This window comes from Lytechinus pictus, chromosome 9, assembly GCF_037042905.1.
Source record: "Lytechinus pictus isolate F3 Inbred chromosome 9, Lp3.0, whole genome shotgun sequence".
In the NCBI taxonomy this organism is placed as follows: Eukaryota; Metazoa; Echinodermata; class Echinoidea; order Temnopleuroida; family Toxopneustidae; genus Lytechinus; species Lytechinus pictus.
The window spans coordinates 24866680-24881370 of record NC_087253.1 but is presented as its reverse complement, the minus strand read 5'-3'; positions in this window follow the sequence as shown (position 1 = coordinate 24881370).

Below are 14691 nucleotides of genomic sequence, written 5' to 3'. Positions count from 1 at the left end.
AGTCCTTATTGTCAAATCTGTAAAAATGAAATATAATAATTAAAACAATAAAAAACAAAATAAATAGTGAGTGATGGACATCATCGACTGACTCATTTGCATGACACTGAATTGTGCATATCACTGTTTTGTGAAAAATAAGCGAAACTTTAAAATGCCATAACTTTCTTCGTTTACATCCGATTTTGATGAAATTTTTTAGCGTTACGCGAGTTCGATTTTTTCTCTATTTATTCAAATCAACATTTTCTGGGATGGACTTGACCTTTAAGGACATCTCATATTGCAGCAGTCAGGTCTATTATGCTTCTTCATTCTTCCCAAGAACCTGTAAGGACGGGAACAACCTCCAGCAGGATCCAGCCCATTATACCCCTCAGTTGATGCCTTCATAAAGGCCTTCTTGAGTGGGATGCAGAAGTAAACACCACAAACATGACAAACAAGAATGTTTTTACTTTATTACACATGTATACATGCACCTAAACTACAAGGAAAAAGAGCATTTTTTAAATGAAATAATAGTATGTGAAAAGTTCCACACTTATACACACAACCAGTGCGCTCATCTTCATCATCTTGAAGCAGCACTTACTTACTCGATCTGGAAGAAGGCGAAGATAATAATAATAAAAAAAAAAAGAAATGACAAACAGATAAACAATCAAACAAACAAAATAATAATACAAAACCACGTTCATGACGTTAAAAGAAATCAATAACTGCTCAGAAAATATGGTATATTTGCCCATCCTGTCGATTTAAAGGAGGGGGCGATTGGATGAGCTAGTGTATACATTTTTTTTAGGGGGGGGGGTTTCTTTCTTTTTTGTCAACATTTTTTAAGTGATAGGGCATGCACTTTGACTGAAACAAACGATCATGCAAGTTTCAACCCAGGGTTTCAACTTCTTCAACAAAACAAACATGAGAAGGAACATATTGTCATCATTGTTTTTTTTTTCATTTCGGGGTATATCCCATGCAACTGCATACTTCTCTTTTTTTGTATTAATTCTTTCACTACACCTTAATTTATAGATATATCCTGCATGACTGAGAAATGCATATTCCTTTATAGTACCTATATCTACCTCACTCATTTTTGACAATTTTTTTTAGACATAATTAATACTGTAAAGGCCAATATTTTCAGTGCCTCAGTCTCTGATAACTAAATGAATTTGAATAGATGATTTTTAGGGTGGAGTAACAATGAAAATAAAGGGAAATAAATGCAGGGAGGCGTATCAAAACACAGAAAATGGTGCCTGGTTTATTGCACCTGGAGAAATAACAATACATGTGTATGACCACCAATAGTGGGAGCTAGTCGATGACAGAGAGAGAGAGGGCCGGCGGTGAGATAATGATGATGGTCTCGGTTGGTCGGTAGCAGGAATTCTGAATATAGTTGGCTTTATTCAGCATAAGCAATTAAGCGTACATGCATGGCTTATTTTAGCATGCCTACTTGAATTTTTGCATGTATGGTTATTGAAAGGGCGACCCCGGGCTGAAAATAATTATTTCTAAATAAATAAAGTAAAATTCACCGAGCAAAATACTGAAAATGTCATCAAAATCTGATGGAAAATAACGAAGTTATTCAATTTTTAAGTTTAGCGATTTTAATTGTGAAAACAGTAAGTTGCACGTCGTCATGAATATTCGTTAGGTGGGCTAATATAGTGCTACATCCTCACTTTCCTTTTTTTTCAAATCATTATGTTATACATGAAATCATAATTGTTTCATTTTTCATACATGTGTGAATGATATGTCTCCAGAATAAGTTGCAGTAATGAATATATAATGCAATAAATCAGTTGTCAATCCAATTATTTTAGACCTTGGAGAAAAAAACACAATATCATGTAATACAAAAGAATTGCGATATGACATCCATTACATCCTCAGTTTGCTCATTGAATATTCACGAAGACATGCCTAGAACTGTTTCACCGGAATAATGTAAATCTTTTTTATATGTCATAATTGTGTTACTCCTTGTCCGATTTTGAAAATATTCGGTCCTCTGCAAAAACTCCGGTGTTGATTTAACACCAGCCCGGAATCTATATGTCCACATCAGAGAAGTATTGAAACAACACCAGTTTGGAATCAAACCGATGCTGTTTTAATACTAATTGGTGTTGTATAAACACCTTTCTGATGTTAAACCAAACCGAAAATGGTGTTGTTTAACACTTCTCTGGTATGGACATATATAGATTCCGGGCTGGTGTTAAATCAACACCGGAGTTTTTGCAGTGTCTATTTTTTTTCGTTCAAATCATATCATTTTCAGCTTGGAGTATACCCCTTCAATTATTGTTAACAACGGATTATAATATAATATTGGGCCTGTTCGCTATAATGCTATATTCTGCAGGCACAGACCCTACTTGAAAATTTGATCAACATGTAGTTATAACCACGCAAAGACTACAGTGCGTATCAAAAAAAGTTTACACTTAGAAAAAATCCTGTAAAATTATATATTTGTAATATCCTGACGGTTTTTCCATATTTTAACACTGGTACAGCTCCATTTAAGCAAATGACGACATAACTGTCGAAAAATATTTTCGCTTGAATGAGCAGCACTATTACTTTTGAAAAGTTAGTGAAAAATGAATTGCGCAGAACTTTAAAATAGTTATGCGAATAAAGTAAACCTTAATCATGAAGAATACGTAGAATTTAGCTAGTAAATTGATTTGAAGATATCTTTTAGCTTTTCAACTTGTTCCCTTGCCCAAAACACTTCGAAGAGTGCATTGCGCCCCACCCTACTCCCCACACATCGAGGCAATCGTGACGATATGTGCTTTACACTGAGCTGTGATTTACATGAAATGGCTTAGGCTTGATTTTCATTTTGTTAATCATTCTCTCAAGCTTGGAAAAGTGTGGATAAACAAGTATTAAATGAAAAATGAAATGTAAACACACTTTAAATTATAAAAACTTAGTGAAAAAATGCTGGAGATGTCTGACAGTGGCGTAACTACGGGGGGGGGGGGGCATGGGGGGGCACGTGCCCCCCAATCGGCTGGCAAAAAAAAAAAACGGGAGAAAAGGGAGAAAAAGAGGGAGAAGAAAGAAACGTAGGGGGAAAGAAGAATTTATTGTACATTACAATGTTATAATATATTATATGTTGTGTTATATTACATAAGAATTTTTTTTTCATAACTTTATGGAACATAATGTGCTCAGGGCCTATTTGTTCATTATTCCTGGTACTAGCATTGTCTGTTTAACGAGATATACATGTACAATCATGTTGTACCAAAACGTCCTGTTTTCAAGTCAATATGCACCAAATATATATCATCGCACTTCGAGTTATTATTGTTTTATCTGTTTATGTAGTGACATATGCTTCTTTTCATGACTACTTAAAGTGATAGCCCCATTTTAAGGTCTGTATAAAAAAAATCCTTGTTCGTGTTCGTGCTTACGTTCGAATTAGTGGATTGATGAGATTTGTCTGCTCTTCATGAATTCCTGAAATCGGTCCTTAAAATGTCTCTTTTTCTAATGTAAATATCAAAAATTTTCAGCTCGCGCTTCGCGCTCGCATCATTTGTTTAGTGAAATACGTATGGTCATAGTAGATTCCTACAAACAAGCCTTAGAATGCCCCTCTTCAGATCTGAATTTCCTATATTTTCAGCTCGTACTTTGCGCTACTGAGATGCGTATGATAATCATGATTACTATGACTACAAAAAGCTCTTCATGTGTTTGAATGTGATTCTAACAAAATCAGCAATCGCTTGGCACTCGCATTGGATGACTATGGTGAGATATGTATACTCTTAATGGATAAAAAAAAGAAATAGTCCTTAAAATGTCCCTGTTTGGGGTCAATATATACAAAATGTTCAGCTCGCGCTTCGCGCTCGCATCATTTTGTACGTGAAGTACGTATGGTCTTCGTAAATTCCTATAAACAATCCTTAGAATGCTTCTCTTCAGGTCTGAATTTCCTAAATTTTTAGCTCGTGCTTCGCGCTCGCAATATTTGATTAGTGAGATGCGTATTGTAATCATGATTACAATGACTACAAAAGGTGTTTCATGTTTTCTAACAAAATCAGCAAGCGCTTGGCACCCAAATTAGATGAGTATGGTGAGATATGTATTCTCTTATTTGATTTCTAAAAAATAATCCTTAAACTGTCTCTGTTTGGGGTCAATAAATACAAAAATTTCAGCTCGCGCTTCGCGCTCGCATTGTTTGTTTAGCGAGACAGATACGTATTTTTTTTTTATTTAATAGCTTATTTTGACCCTTTTTAGGTATGAATTTCAAAAATTTTCAGCTCGCGCTTCGCGCTCGCATCATTTGATCAGTGAGATACATTACATATCCGTTTAATGGCACAGTCCTTAAAATGTCTCTATATAAGGTCAATAGGCCTATACCTGGTAATTGAGCGCGCTTTGCGCGCTCACTGAGCGACTCAAAATTTTTGCTGGTGCCCCCCCCAATGCCGTGACCCACGGTACGCCACTGATGTCTGATATAAACTTTTGTTCAGATTCAGTTATGTCCTCAGATCCAGCTGGCACAAAAAGGGTAAAGGTTGTTCTTACTAAGTGTTGAAAAGTCAATTTGGGTGGAAAAATTGTAACAAAATGCTTGAATGTATCCGTTTTATTTCAATTGACTAAAAGTACAAGGGAAATGTATGAGAAATGTTTCGCAGGGTAAGTTTGATTTAGCCCTTGCCCCTTGACAGCGTGAAAACGAGCATTTCTGCGCAAACAGATTTCTGCGAGCTTTACAAAAATGGACCGTGCTCACTCAAGTGTAACATTCTGTCAAAACTTTTGCTTTCATTGGATGGAGGAGACCCAAACCCAATAAATATATGTGAAAAAAATTACCCACATGTTGTATATTTTTTAATTCCCAGGGCTTTTTCAAAGTGTAAACTTTTTTTTTGATACGCACTGTATAGGAGATAAAGGGTCGTCAGTCCTACACAAGACACTATAGGCTGCAAATTCAGACCCTTCACTCGAGTGAAGGATTTGCACAGCAGACTACATTAATATAGGATGAGTCAAATTTAAATCGATAATATTTAGCGATTAGTGGACGAGCATTTAAAGGGGATTAATTGATATTCACGAGACAGCGAAGTGGGCGGGTAAAGATTACCTTTATTGAACTGAAAATCAAATTTAATTGATGACAGATTTTTATCATATTATCCAGAAAAATGATTTCATATTCGCCTCCTATTTCCATTCTTTCTTTTCTAAATATTTTTCTCGGCCGTGGAACTGTTGGGGCTAGTGTCCCCAGAAGCGCCCCCTCCCATCTGTGATGTCAAGTGGGTCCGATCAATGCCTAACCTATATCTGTTTGAAATTTTAAGCATGTTCGTTGTCAAAGCCTGACGATTATATATAACGATAAGTTGTTTAAACTATTTTAAAATTGTTTAACCGTTTTAAACAGCTTGTTAAAAATTAAACAAGTTGTTTAAAACGTTTAACAACGTACTCGTGTAAAGCATGAAACAACTTATTCAAATCTTTAAGAACTTGTTTAAAAAACGTCTCAACACTTGTTTAAAAACTTTAAACAACTTTTTAAAACATTTAAACTTTTAACAAGTTAAACAATATTTAATTAGCGTTTTTACAGCTATCGCACCTTTATCAGGAACATTAATTTTGGGGGGTTTGTTGTTTGAAGAATCACGTACACACATGTTTTCTAAGAATGTGTATAGCATTTTCGTTTATTTAAAGATTGATTAATGCATGAAAAAAAACTTTTAAAAAAATTTAATGCCTTGGTCGCAGCTATACAACAAAATAAAAAGAAAGTGAGGAGGTGATATTCTAAATATTATGTCAAAATCTATCACAAAATTGACTTTTTGTAATAAATATGTCGAAATTTTTGCTCACTCGCTTTGCTGGCTCACAAATTTTAAATAAATTTTGCTCGATACGCCATATCTGCACAGCCCCCTCAATACGCCGCATATCATGCAATGTGTTCTTAGAAACAGTCCAATACATTTGATGCAGCTGTTAACTATTCAAATGTTTAAGTGGAGTCGGAAATAAGAGTTCCGGTGCTCCACTGCATAGCATAATATGTTGTAACTGACTTTTTACATGAACTTGAAGTCTATTACCCCCCCCCCCCCCCATTGCCGAATCGTGTCCCGTTGGCTTCAAATTTAGCAATTTTAGCAGCCATCTTTGAATATTTCAGTTTGTAGACAATTGAAATTTGTTTTATTTTCTACAACGGCAAATTTCACCTGAACGATTCACCTGGATTCATTGAACATTGAACATTGAACAAGAGAAAATTCAAACAAGCATGGCAATGAAGTGATGGAGTTGGTGATTTGTGTGTGCATGTGTGTGCCGGGGGGGGGGGGGGTCAAAACCCCACTTCAGCATCATTTAGCGACGCCTCCGCATGGCCACGATGACTGAGATTATTGTCAGAACACAGAGGGATTATTTCCTTTTTGGGTTGTAATTCATCTCTGTTGTTCTTTCATACGTGAATTTAATCTGACTCTATTCTAATAACTGCCCATGTATGCCGTACTCTAACCCCTTTAAATTTTTGTTGTTTGTCATGTCCCTACTTTTTCCATTTAACCTAAGTGATTCTTCGTATCATGTTGAGATTATGTCTCATCCAATGTCAGTTTTATGCATATTCTGTATTTTTTGTTGTGTAATTCATTACACATTAGTTGTTGTGGTAAATGTGATATGAAGCGAAACTAAACTGAAATACATTTCCGTGTATCAACTTATAATCCCTATTGCCTGAAATAGCTAGATTGAACATTTTCTTCTTAAGTTATAACAAATCTGCGTGATCAGACACATGTTTCAGGAAAAATCGAGGGGATACCCCAGCACTCCCCTCCTTCACTGTAAAAATATATTGGGTAAAATTGTAACCACCACGAGGGTAATTATGTGTCCAACCAATTTTGGGCAGTATTTTACCCAATGCGGGAAGCACATTGTCAAGTAAGGTTAAAAAAATAAGCAGCAATTATCCTAGAATGGGCAAAATTTCATCAAACTGGATAGATAAAAATGCCCATAAGAAATCCTCAATGTTGGTTGGACACATAATTACCCCCACGGAACATTTTTACCCAATATTTTTATAGAGTTGGTGACTAGGTATTATGGACATTGAAAAGAATTGTTGCGTCACAAACATTATACGTGTAGATATAATTTATTTGGGAATTTTTAAGGAAAAGGGGAAAATATCCCGGAAAATAATGTGCATAGACAACTTTACAAAGGTCCAAGATTACAATAAATGGATGTACTTCTATTTCTAAAAATGTGATTACTCTCCTAGTTAATAATTTTCTGATTGAAAGTACATTTACTCCGGAACGTATGCAAATTGCGAATCACCTTTGTACATTTTTGAACTGAGTTGAGTAATCAGGTAGGACTAAAAAAAGAATATGACGATTTTTTTTTCAAGCAAAGATTATGAAAATATCGGTTAAGTTATGTCTCAAGCAATGTTTAAAGCAATTTTACAAGCAATATTTCATGCCATGTTTCAAGCAATGTTTCAAGAAATGATGCAAACATTAATGTTACGAAGTTTACAACAAATATTACAAGGCAGGTTTCAAGCAATGTTTCAAGCAATGTTTCAAGAAATCTTACAAGAAAATTTTCAGCATTGTTACAAGTAATATTTCGAGCAATATTTCAAGTAATGTTTAAAGCAATGTTACGTGTGGATCATAGAGGTGGATTAAAGCCTTAATTTATCGGTTACACTTCGTAATTCCGAAGGTTCTTTATTCCGAAGGTTCGTAATTCCGAAACACGTAAATTGCCTATACCACGATGTTCGTTAATCCGAAAACGTAAAAGGGTTCGTTAATCCGAAAATTTGTGGCGTTATTCCGAAGGTTCGATAATCCGGAAACGAAATAAGGTTCGATGTTCCGAAGGTTCGTTAATCCGAAAACGAAATAAGGTTCGTTAATCATTTAGTTTTCGGACTAACGAACCTATACGGAATTACGAACCTCATTTCGTTTTCGGATTAACGAACCTTCGGAATTACGAACCTCACTTCGTTTTCGGACTGACGAACCTTCGGAAATATGAACCTTCGGAATAACAAACCTTCGGAATATCCGAACCTTCGGAATAACTAAGCTTCGGAATTACGAATGTATGCGAATTTATCCACCTTTATGATGTTGATTCACTGTACTCCCTTGCATATTTATTTGGGAATTCCTAAGGAAAAGGGGGGAATATCCCGGAAAATGATGTACATAGACAACGTTACAAAGGTCTAAGATTACAATAAATTGATATTCTTCTATTTCTAAAAATGTAATTACTCTCCTATTTAATAATTTTCTGATTGAAAGTACATTTACTCCGGAACGTATGCAAATTGCGAATCACCTTTGTACATCATTTTTTAACTGAGTTGAGAAATCAGGTAGGACTAAAAAAAGAATATGACGATTTTTTTTTTCAAGCAAAGATTATGAAAATATCGGTTAAGTTATATCTCAAGAAATGTTTAATGCAATTTTACAAGCAATATTTCATGCCATGTTTCAAGCAATGTTTCAAGAAATGATACAAACAATGTTTACAAGAAAGGTTGCAAGGCAAGTTTCAAGCAATCTTTCAAGAAATGTTACCAGAAATGTTACAAGTAATATTTCAAGCAATGTTTCAAGCAATCTTACGAGGAATTTTACCAACAATGCTTTTATCAAATTTTCTAGAATTTCTGCACTGGTCACAGTCGACACTGCTATTATTCTAAATGATGTAGTATCAATAAAATTATAAAGCAATTATAAACATGTAATTCGAAATATATGTAATACTTTCTATAAAACCAATGTTCTTGGAAACATTAAAACTGACATCAAGTTTCTTGCCCACTAAATTATATTTACGGTAATGCATTCACGCGCAGGAAACGATCACGCCCTCTGTTAAGGTCGAGGGCAGATAAAATTAGAGGGTCGAAAAGTTATCATCAGTGGATGGGATATATATCTGACATTCCTTATCTAACCAGAAAAGAAGCCCGACCAGCTCATTTTAAAAGCAAATCGGCACTTTTGAAGACATCTCCCGAGGGATCAAATTTATCACTTGAAACAGTAAAATAACCCAAATCCTTCAACCAGTAAAATAGCTCCAAAATTGAATGTTACTTCTTCCTAATTTGGGCAAAGAAAGTTCAGTAGTTGCCAGTCCTAGAATCAGTGTTAGATTGCAAATCTTAGTCATACACTTTTGCCAATCAGCTGTATCAAATTTACAACAAAAAATGGCAAATGGCGAAGCTTTCATGTCACTACATTGATATTAAAATGCCGTTCGCGCTTCGCGCTAGCATTGCCTGTTTAATGAGATACATATCGTATTTGCTATAATAAATCAAATTGAGAAAAAACCGACCCAATTTCAGGTTAGTATATAGTCTGTAGCAGAAACGAGACATAGTCGTTGCGTTTTCGACGTTGGCGACGACGGCGACGTCAACACCCATGGGCAGCGGAGCTGAACGGTTATCCTTTGTTCATGGAGGGGGGATCTATTGTTGCGTCCTCCAACACATATATCAACCCTCTGCTTCGCCGCCCATACAAACATCATGGTTTTGAATTTCATAATGAAATGATTATTGAAATTATGAATTTTTACAAAAATAATGAAGAGCTTTGAAATATCATAATGATATGTCATAACAAAAGTTTTTTTTTAAATGTCCTATTGAATTTGAAAGTACAAGGACCTACAGTTTGATCAATTTTCAATTCAATTTCAATTCAATTCTTGATTTTTTTTTAAATATATATTTTTCTTCCAACCAATTTTCCACAAACTTGTGGACCTTATTTAATGATTTTTTCAATTCAATTAAACTAATTTTCATTCTTCAACATAATACAAATAAATACAAGATAAATTAATTCAATTTAAATAAAAGCATGAACAAAATTCAACATATTTTTTATGGTAATTGATTTCATATAAATTCTTGTTTACAAAAATGAAGAAATTTTGTAAAATGGAGGAAAATAAATGTTTATTTGAAATGAAAATGAAAAGAAAACATTGATAATTCAAAAATGATAAGCGATTTAATGAAGCTATTTCTTGCAGGCCTATTATGCCAATATCATTGCAATTTATTTGATATTCCCAAGATATGTAATTTAGGACATGTAGAAAGAAAGACGATTATAATTGTGTCACAAACACAATTTAATTTAAATTCCTTTCATTTCCATTTCCAGCATTTACAATGTGTTTTTTTATATATATCTTGTTATATTAGGTCATTTTGCCTCCGACGAAGATTCTGCTAGGATCGAAAGCTTAGGCCCCTTTTTGACTTTCTTGTTATATTAAAGGCAATAAAAAAAATCTATGTACGTTAAGATAATCATGAAATAAAAATTTTGTGAAAAATACCTCACTACTCAGTTACAATCAATATAAGCATCAAACTGAAAGTGCACGAAATATTTTTTACAGTTGGAAAAAAGAAGAAGTGTTAAAAAATAAATAAATTGTGTAGAAATTAAAGGTAAAATAGTACATGACGGTAAAAAGTTTTAGAACATATATTAGATTATTATGAAAATCTGTATAAAGGGGATTGCAATCAAGATCAAGAGTTCGATGAATATTTTACAGGATTAAAATTAAACACTTTATCAGAAGAGCAAGCAAATTTATGTGAAGGTTTATTAACGGAAAGGGAGTGTTTTTATATACTCATGTCAATGAACACGAACAAAGCCCCAGGTTAGCGATGGCCTGAGTGTAGAGTTTTACAGGTGCTTTTGGAATGATTTAAAAGATATGTTAATTAGTATTTTAAATACTGGTTATGAGGAGAAAAAATGTCATCCTCCCAAAGTCAAGCTGTTCTCACATTGTTATATAAAAAGGGTAATAAAGCTTTATTAGAAAATTGGAGACCAATATCACTCCTTAACATTGATTATAAAATAGCTGCAGGTGCATCGGATGATCAATCGGGATTTAGGAAACATAGGTCGGCATTAGAAAATGTGCGACTTGTACAAGACGTTATTGACTATTGTAAAATGAATAATCAATCAGGTGTTATCATGTACATAGATTTTCAAAAAGCGTTTGATAACGTTAGACACGATTTTCTGTTCACTACTTTACGTAAGATGCAATTTAAAGAGTCATTTATTCATTGGATACAAACTTTTACACAAATGCAAATGGTAATGTCTTGAACAATGGTTGGTTGTCACAAAAATAAATGTTAATCGAGGTGTAATTTCTGAAATATCAGCTCAAAAAATTAAACAAAATCCATTGATTACAGGTATAGCTGTACCAACTAAAGAAATATCTCTAGCCCGGTACGCCGACGATACTATAGTATTCGCCAATGGAACAAATTCTGTACAAAATATAATGACTGAGATTAATAGATTTGGAAATATAGCAGGGCCGAAAGTCAATTGGTCTAAATCTAAAATAATGAAGTTAAATGAAAATATAGAGTTAAATGACCTAGAATGCACGGTCGATCCAGTAAAATGTCTTGGAATATATGTTGGTAAAAACCATGTTGATGTAGAAAAAAGAAATTGGGAAGGGAGACTTGGAAAATTCGAAAATAACTTAATTTATGGAAAATGAGAAATCTGACTTACTTTGGAAAAATATCTGTCATTAAGATTTTAATTGCATCACAATGTGTCTATGTTGCTTCGGCAGTTCCTGTGCCCGATTATATTTCAAAGGCATTGAATACAAAATTATATACATTTTTATGGAATTCCAAAAAAAATAAAGTTAAGAGAAATGTATGTTTAAACAAAGAAATTGATGGTGGGTTAAACATGGTTGATATGAAAGCCAAATTTTCATCACTTCGATTAGCATGGATTTATAAATATATGGATGAAATAAAGGGAGCATGGAAAACTCTTTTTTACCTATTGGACAAATAAGATTGGTGGTGGTTTTCCATTATGTTTTCATTATGATTGTAATAGTGTAGACATTGTTAATTTAGGGAAAAGGTATAATCTACCCTCCTTTTATATCGATTTTCTATATGTTTGGGCAAATTTGAGATACCAGAATTTTTTAAAAATTACTGATATTCCAAAACAAGTTTTATGGAATAACAGTAATATAAAAATACAAAATGAAACACTAAATTTTAATAAATGGAGGAAGTCTGGTGTATTGATGGTAAATCATGTTATAAAAGAAGGTAAATGGAAAAACCTCAATACGGTATTTGATGATTTTGAAAACAGAAAATTATTATACAATTTTGAACTACAAAAGTTGAAGAAAGCATTTCCCAACACCTGGCTGGAAAATAGATCAAATGCACAACAAAAGGAAATAACGATTATACCTAATCTTATTGAAATATCAAATGGTGATTTAATTGATGTAAATATCTTGAAAGCTAGGCATTATTATCATTATTATTTAGAACATAACAAAACAGAAGCATCTTTCTTTATGTTTTGGCAAAATTATTTGGGACTTCAGATAGAAATTAATTGGGACAAAGTCCTGTATTTTAAACTTAGACAAATAAAAGATAACAAGGTTAGAGAATTTAATTTTAAGCTCCTGCATAAAATACTTCCGTCCCAATCAAATTTATTTAAATGGAGTTTGAAAAATGATGATAAATGTAATCTTTGTTTACTTAAGGGAACAATTATGCATATGTTGATAAAATATGAGAATATAAAACCTCTATGGAAAATGGTAGAAGACACAATTCTTTCTGTTTCTAAATTACAGGTCTGTGTTAATGAAAATATAGTAATTTTAGGTTGGAATATACAAGAACCGAAATACTGGTTAATTAATATCATTTTGAATTTTACTCAATACACCATTTACAGAAATTATATTGAAACGAGTATGAACAAATGTTATTACTTTGTTAATGTAAATCGATTATGGATGAATTTGAAAATGAAACTGAGATGGTATTTAAGTTCAAAATATATTACCAAAAATAAGAATACAAAAGAAATTGGCAAATTGCTGGAACTCATTTATTGATTGATTAATTTGATTACTGTATATACTTTGTGATTTGTAAATTGTATTATAGAGATGTAAATAAAGTCCCTCGAAAGAGGTTTAAAGAGAAAAAAAATAAGCATCAAACTGTATATATGATATCCCCATTTACCTACTTTCGTAATGTCACAATATTCATCAATTCTCCCGATCGCTTTCCGAAATTTTAGCCATATAAAAAGAATATGTTTCATTAACAAGAATAAATTAAAATAACCGACTGAGCACTTATCAATCAAAAGAACACTAAGTTACTTTATAGCCCGAAATAAAAACACTGGTACACTTAACCAGTAATAAATTACAGATGCATCGGACAATCTTATAATTTAGTGAAATGCAAGTTTATTTATTATATGTTATTTTTACGGATGCACAACGCAAGGGATCATACCAGCTTATTGAGAGATTTGCAACATCACTTCCGTCTAAAGTACTTCGCAAAAATATATAAGTTGGGTGAAATACTGACATTTTGTTATAAACCTCATTTCATTGTGTTTTAGTGATTTTATACTTGAAAAATTATACCAAAGTATTCAAAATATCCTGGAAAAAAATACGGAATCTCGTAAAGTTGACAGACTGACAGTTCATAATGAAGATTTGTGTTCTACTTTTCTTATTGAAGATTGCAGATTATGGCTGGTAAGATATGAATTTTCCAGATAATCTACAAAAGTATTTTATCTATTTTTTTTGTAATAAAAAATGCTGTTTGTGGACACTCCTAGGGCCTGTAACAAACATTGGCGGCAGAAGCCCAAAAATCTAAGGGGGGGGTCCACCTGAAATTTTGTAATGGACACATGACAAGCAAAAAAAAAAAAAAAAAAAAAAGGTTATCAACTAAAAATTTAGGGGGGGGGGGAGGGCATAGGGGCCTTCTCCTCTAATAATTTGTCAAGTGATATACATAGAGAAAATCTATTAAAAAAAAAGAAGAAGAAGAAGTGTGCGGAAAATATGACTCGCCGGGTATATACATGTCCGTCTCAAAATGATCGACTGAAATATATCACGCGACCATTTTATTTAGCAGAGAAAGTCAGAAAATTTTCTGAGGACTTGCCCGCACTGGCGTAAATGGTGGTGGGGGGAGTCGTGGACCCCCAAAAAGTTTGAAAAGGGAGAAAAGGAAAGGAAGGAAAGTAAAGGGGTGAAAATTATTATTTTGTGTATTTTTTACCTTTCTTTTTGCCATTTTTTAATCAATCTTTTGTGTGTGTGTGGGGGGGGGGGTGTGAGAGACCATTAACTCGAGTGATTAAGGGTTTTCGCAGCAGACGAGGGTTAAACCCTTAACACCAACCCCTACATCCGTAAATGAAATGTTATTAATTAATCAAATAGACCAGAATATGTTATATATGTGATTTTGTCTGTTTACATTTACCATTCGAGTTTGCATATAGTCTCCAGACACAGACACTTAGGGGGTGTTGCAAGAAAATATTTGCGATCAATTGCAAATATTCTGTTGCAATTTTACAACTGATAGATCAGTGTTAGCTGTAGCAAATCGGATTAAACTGTTTCAAG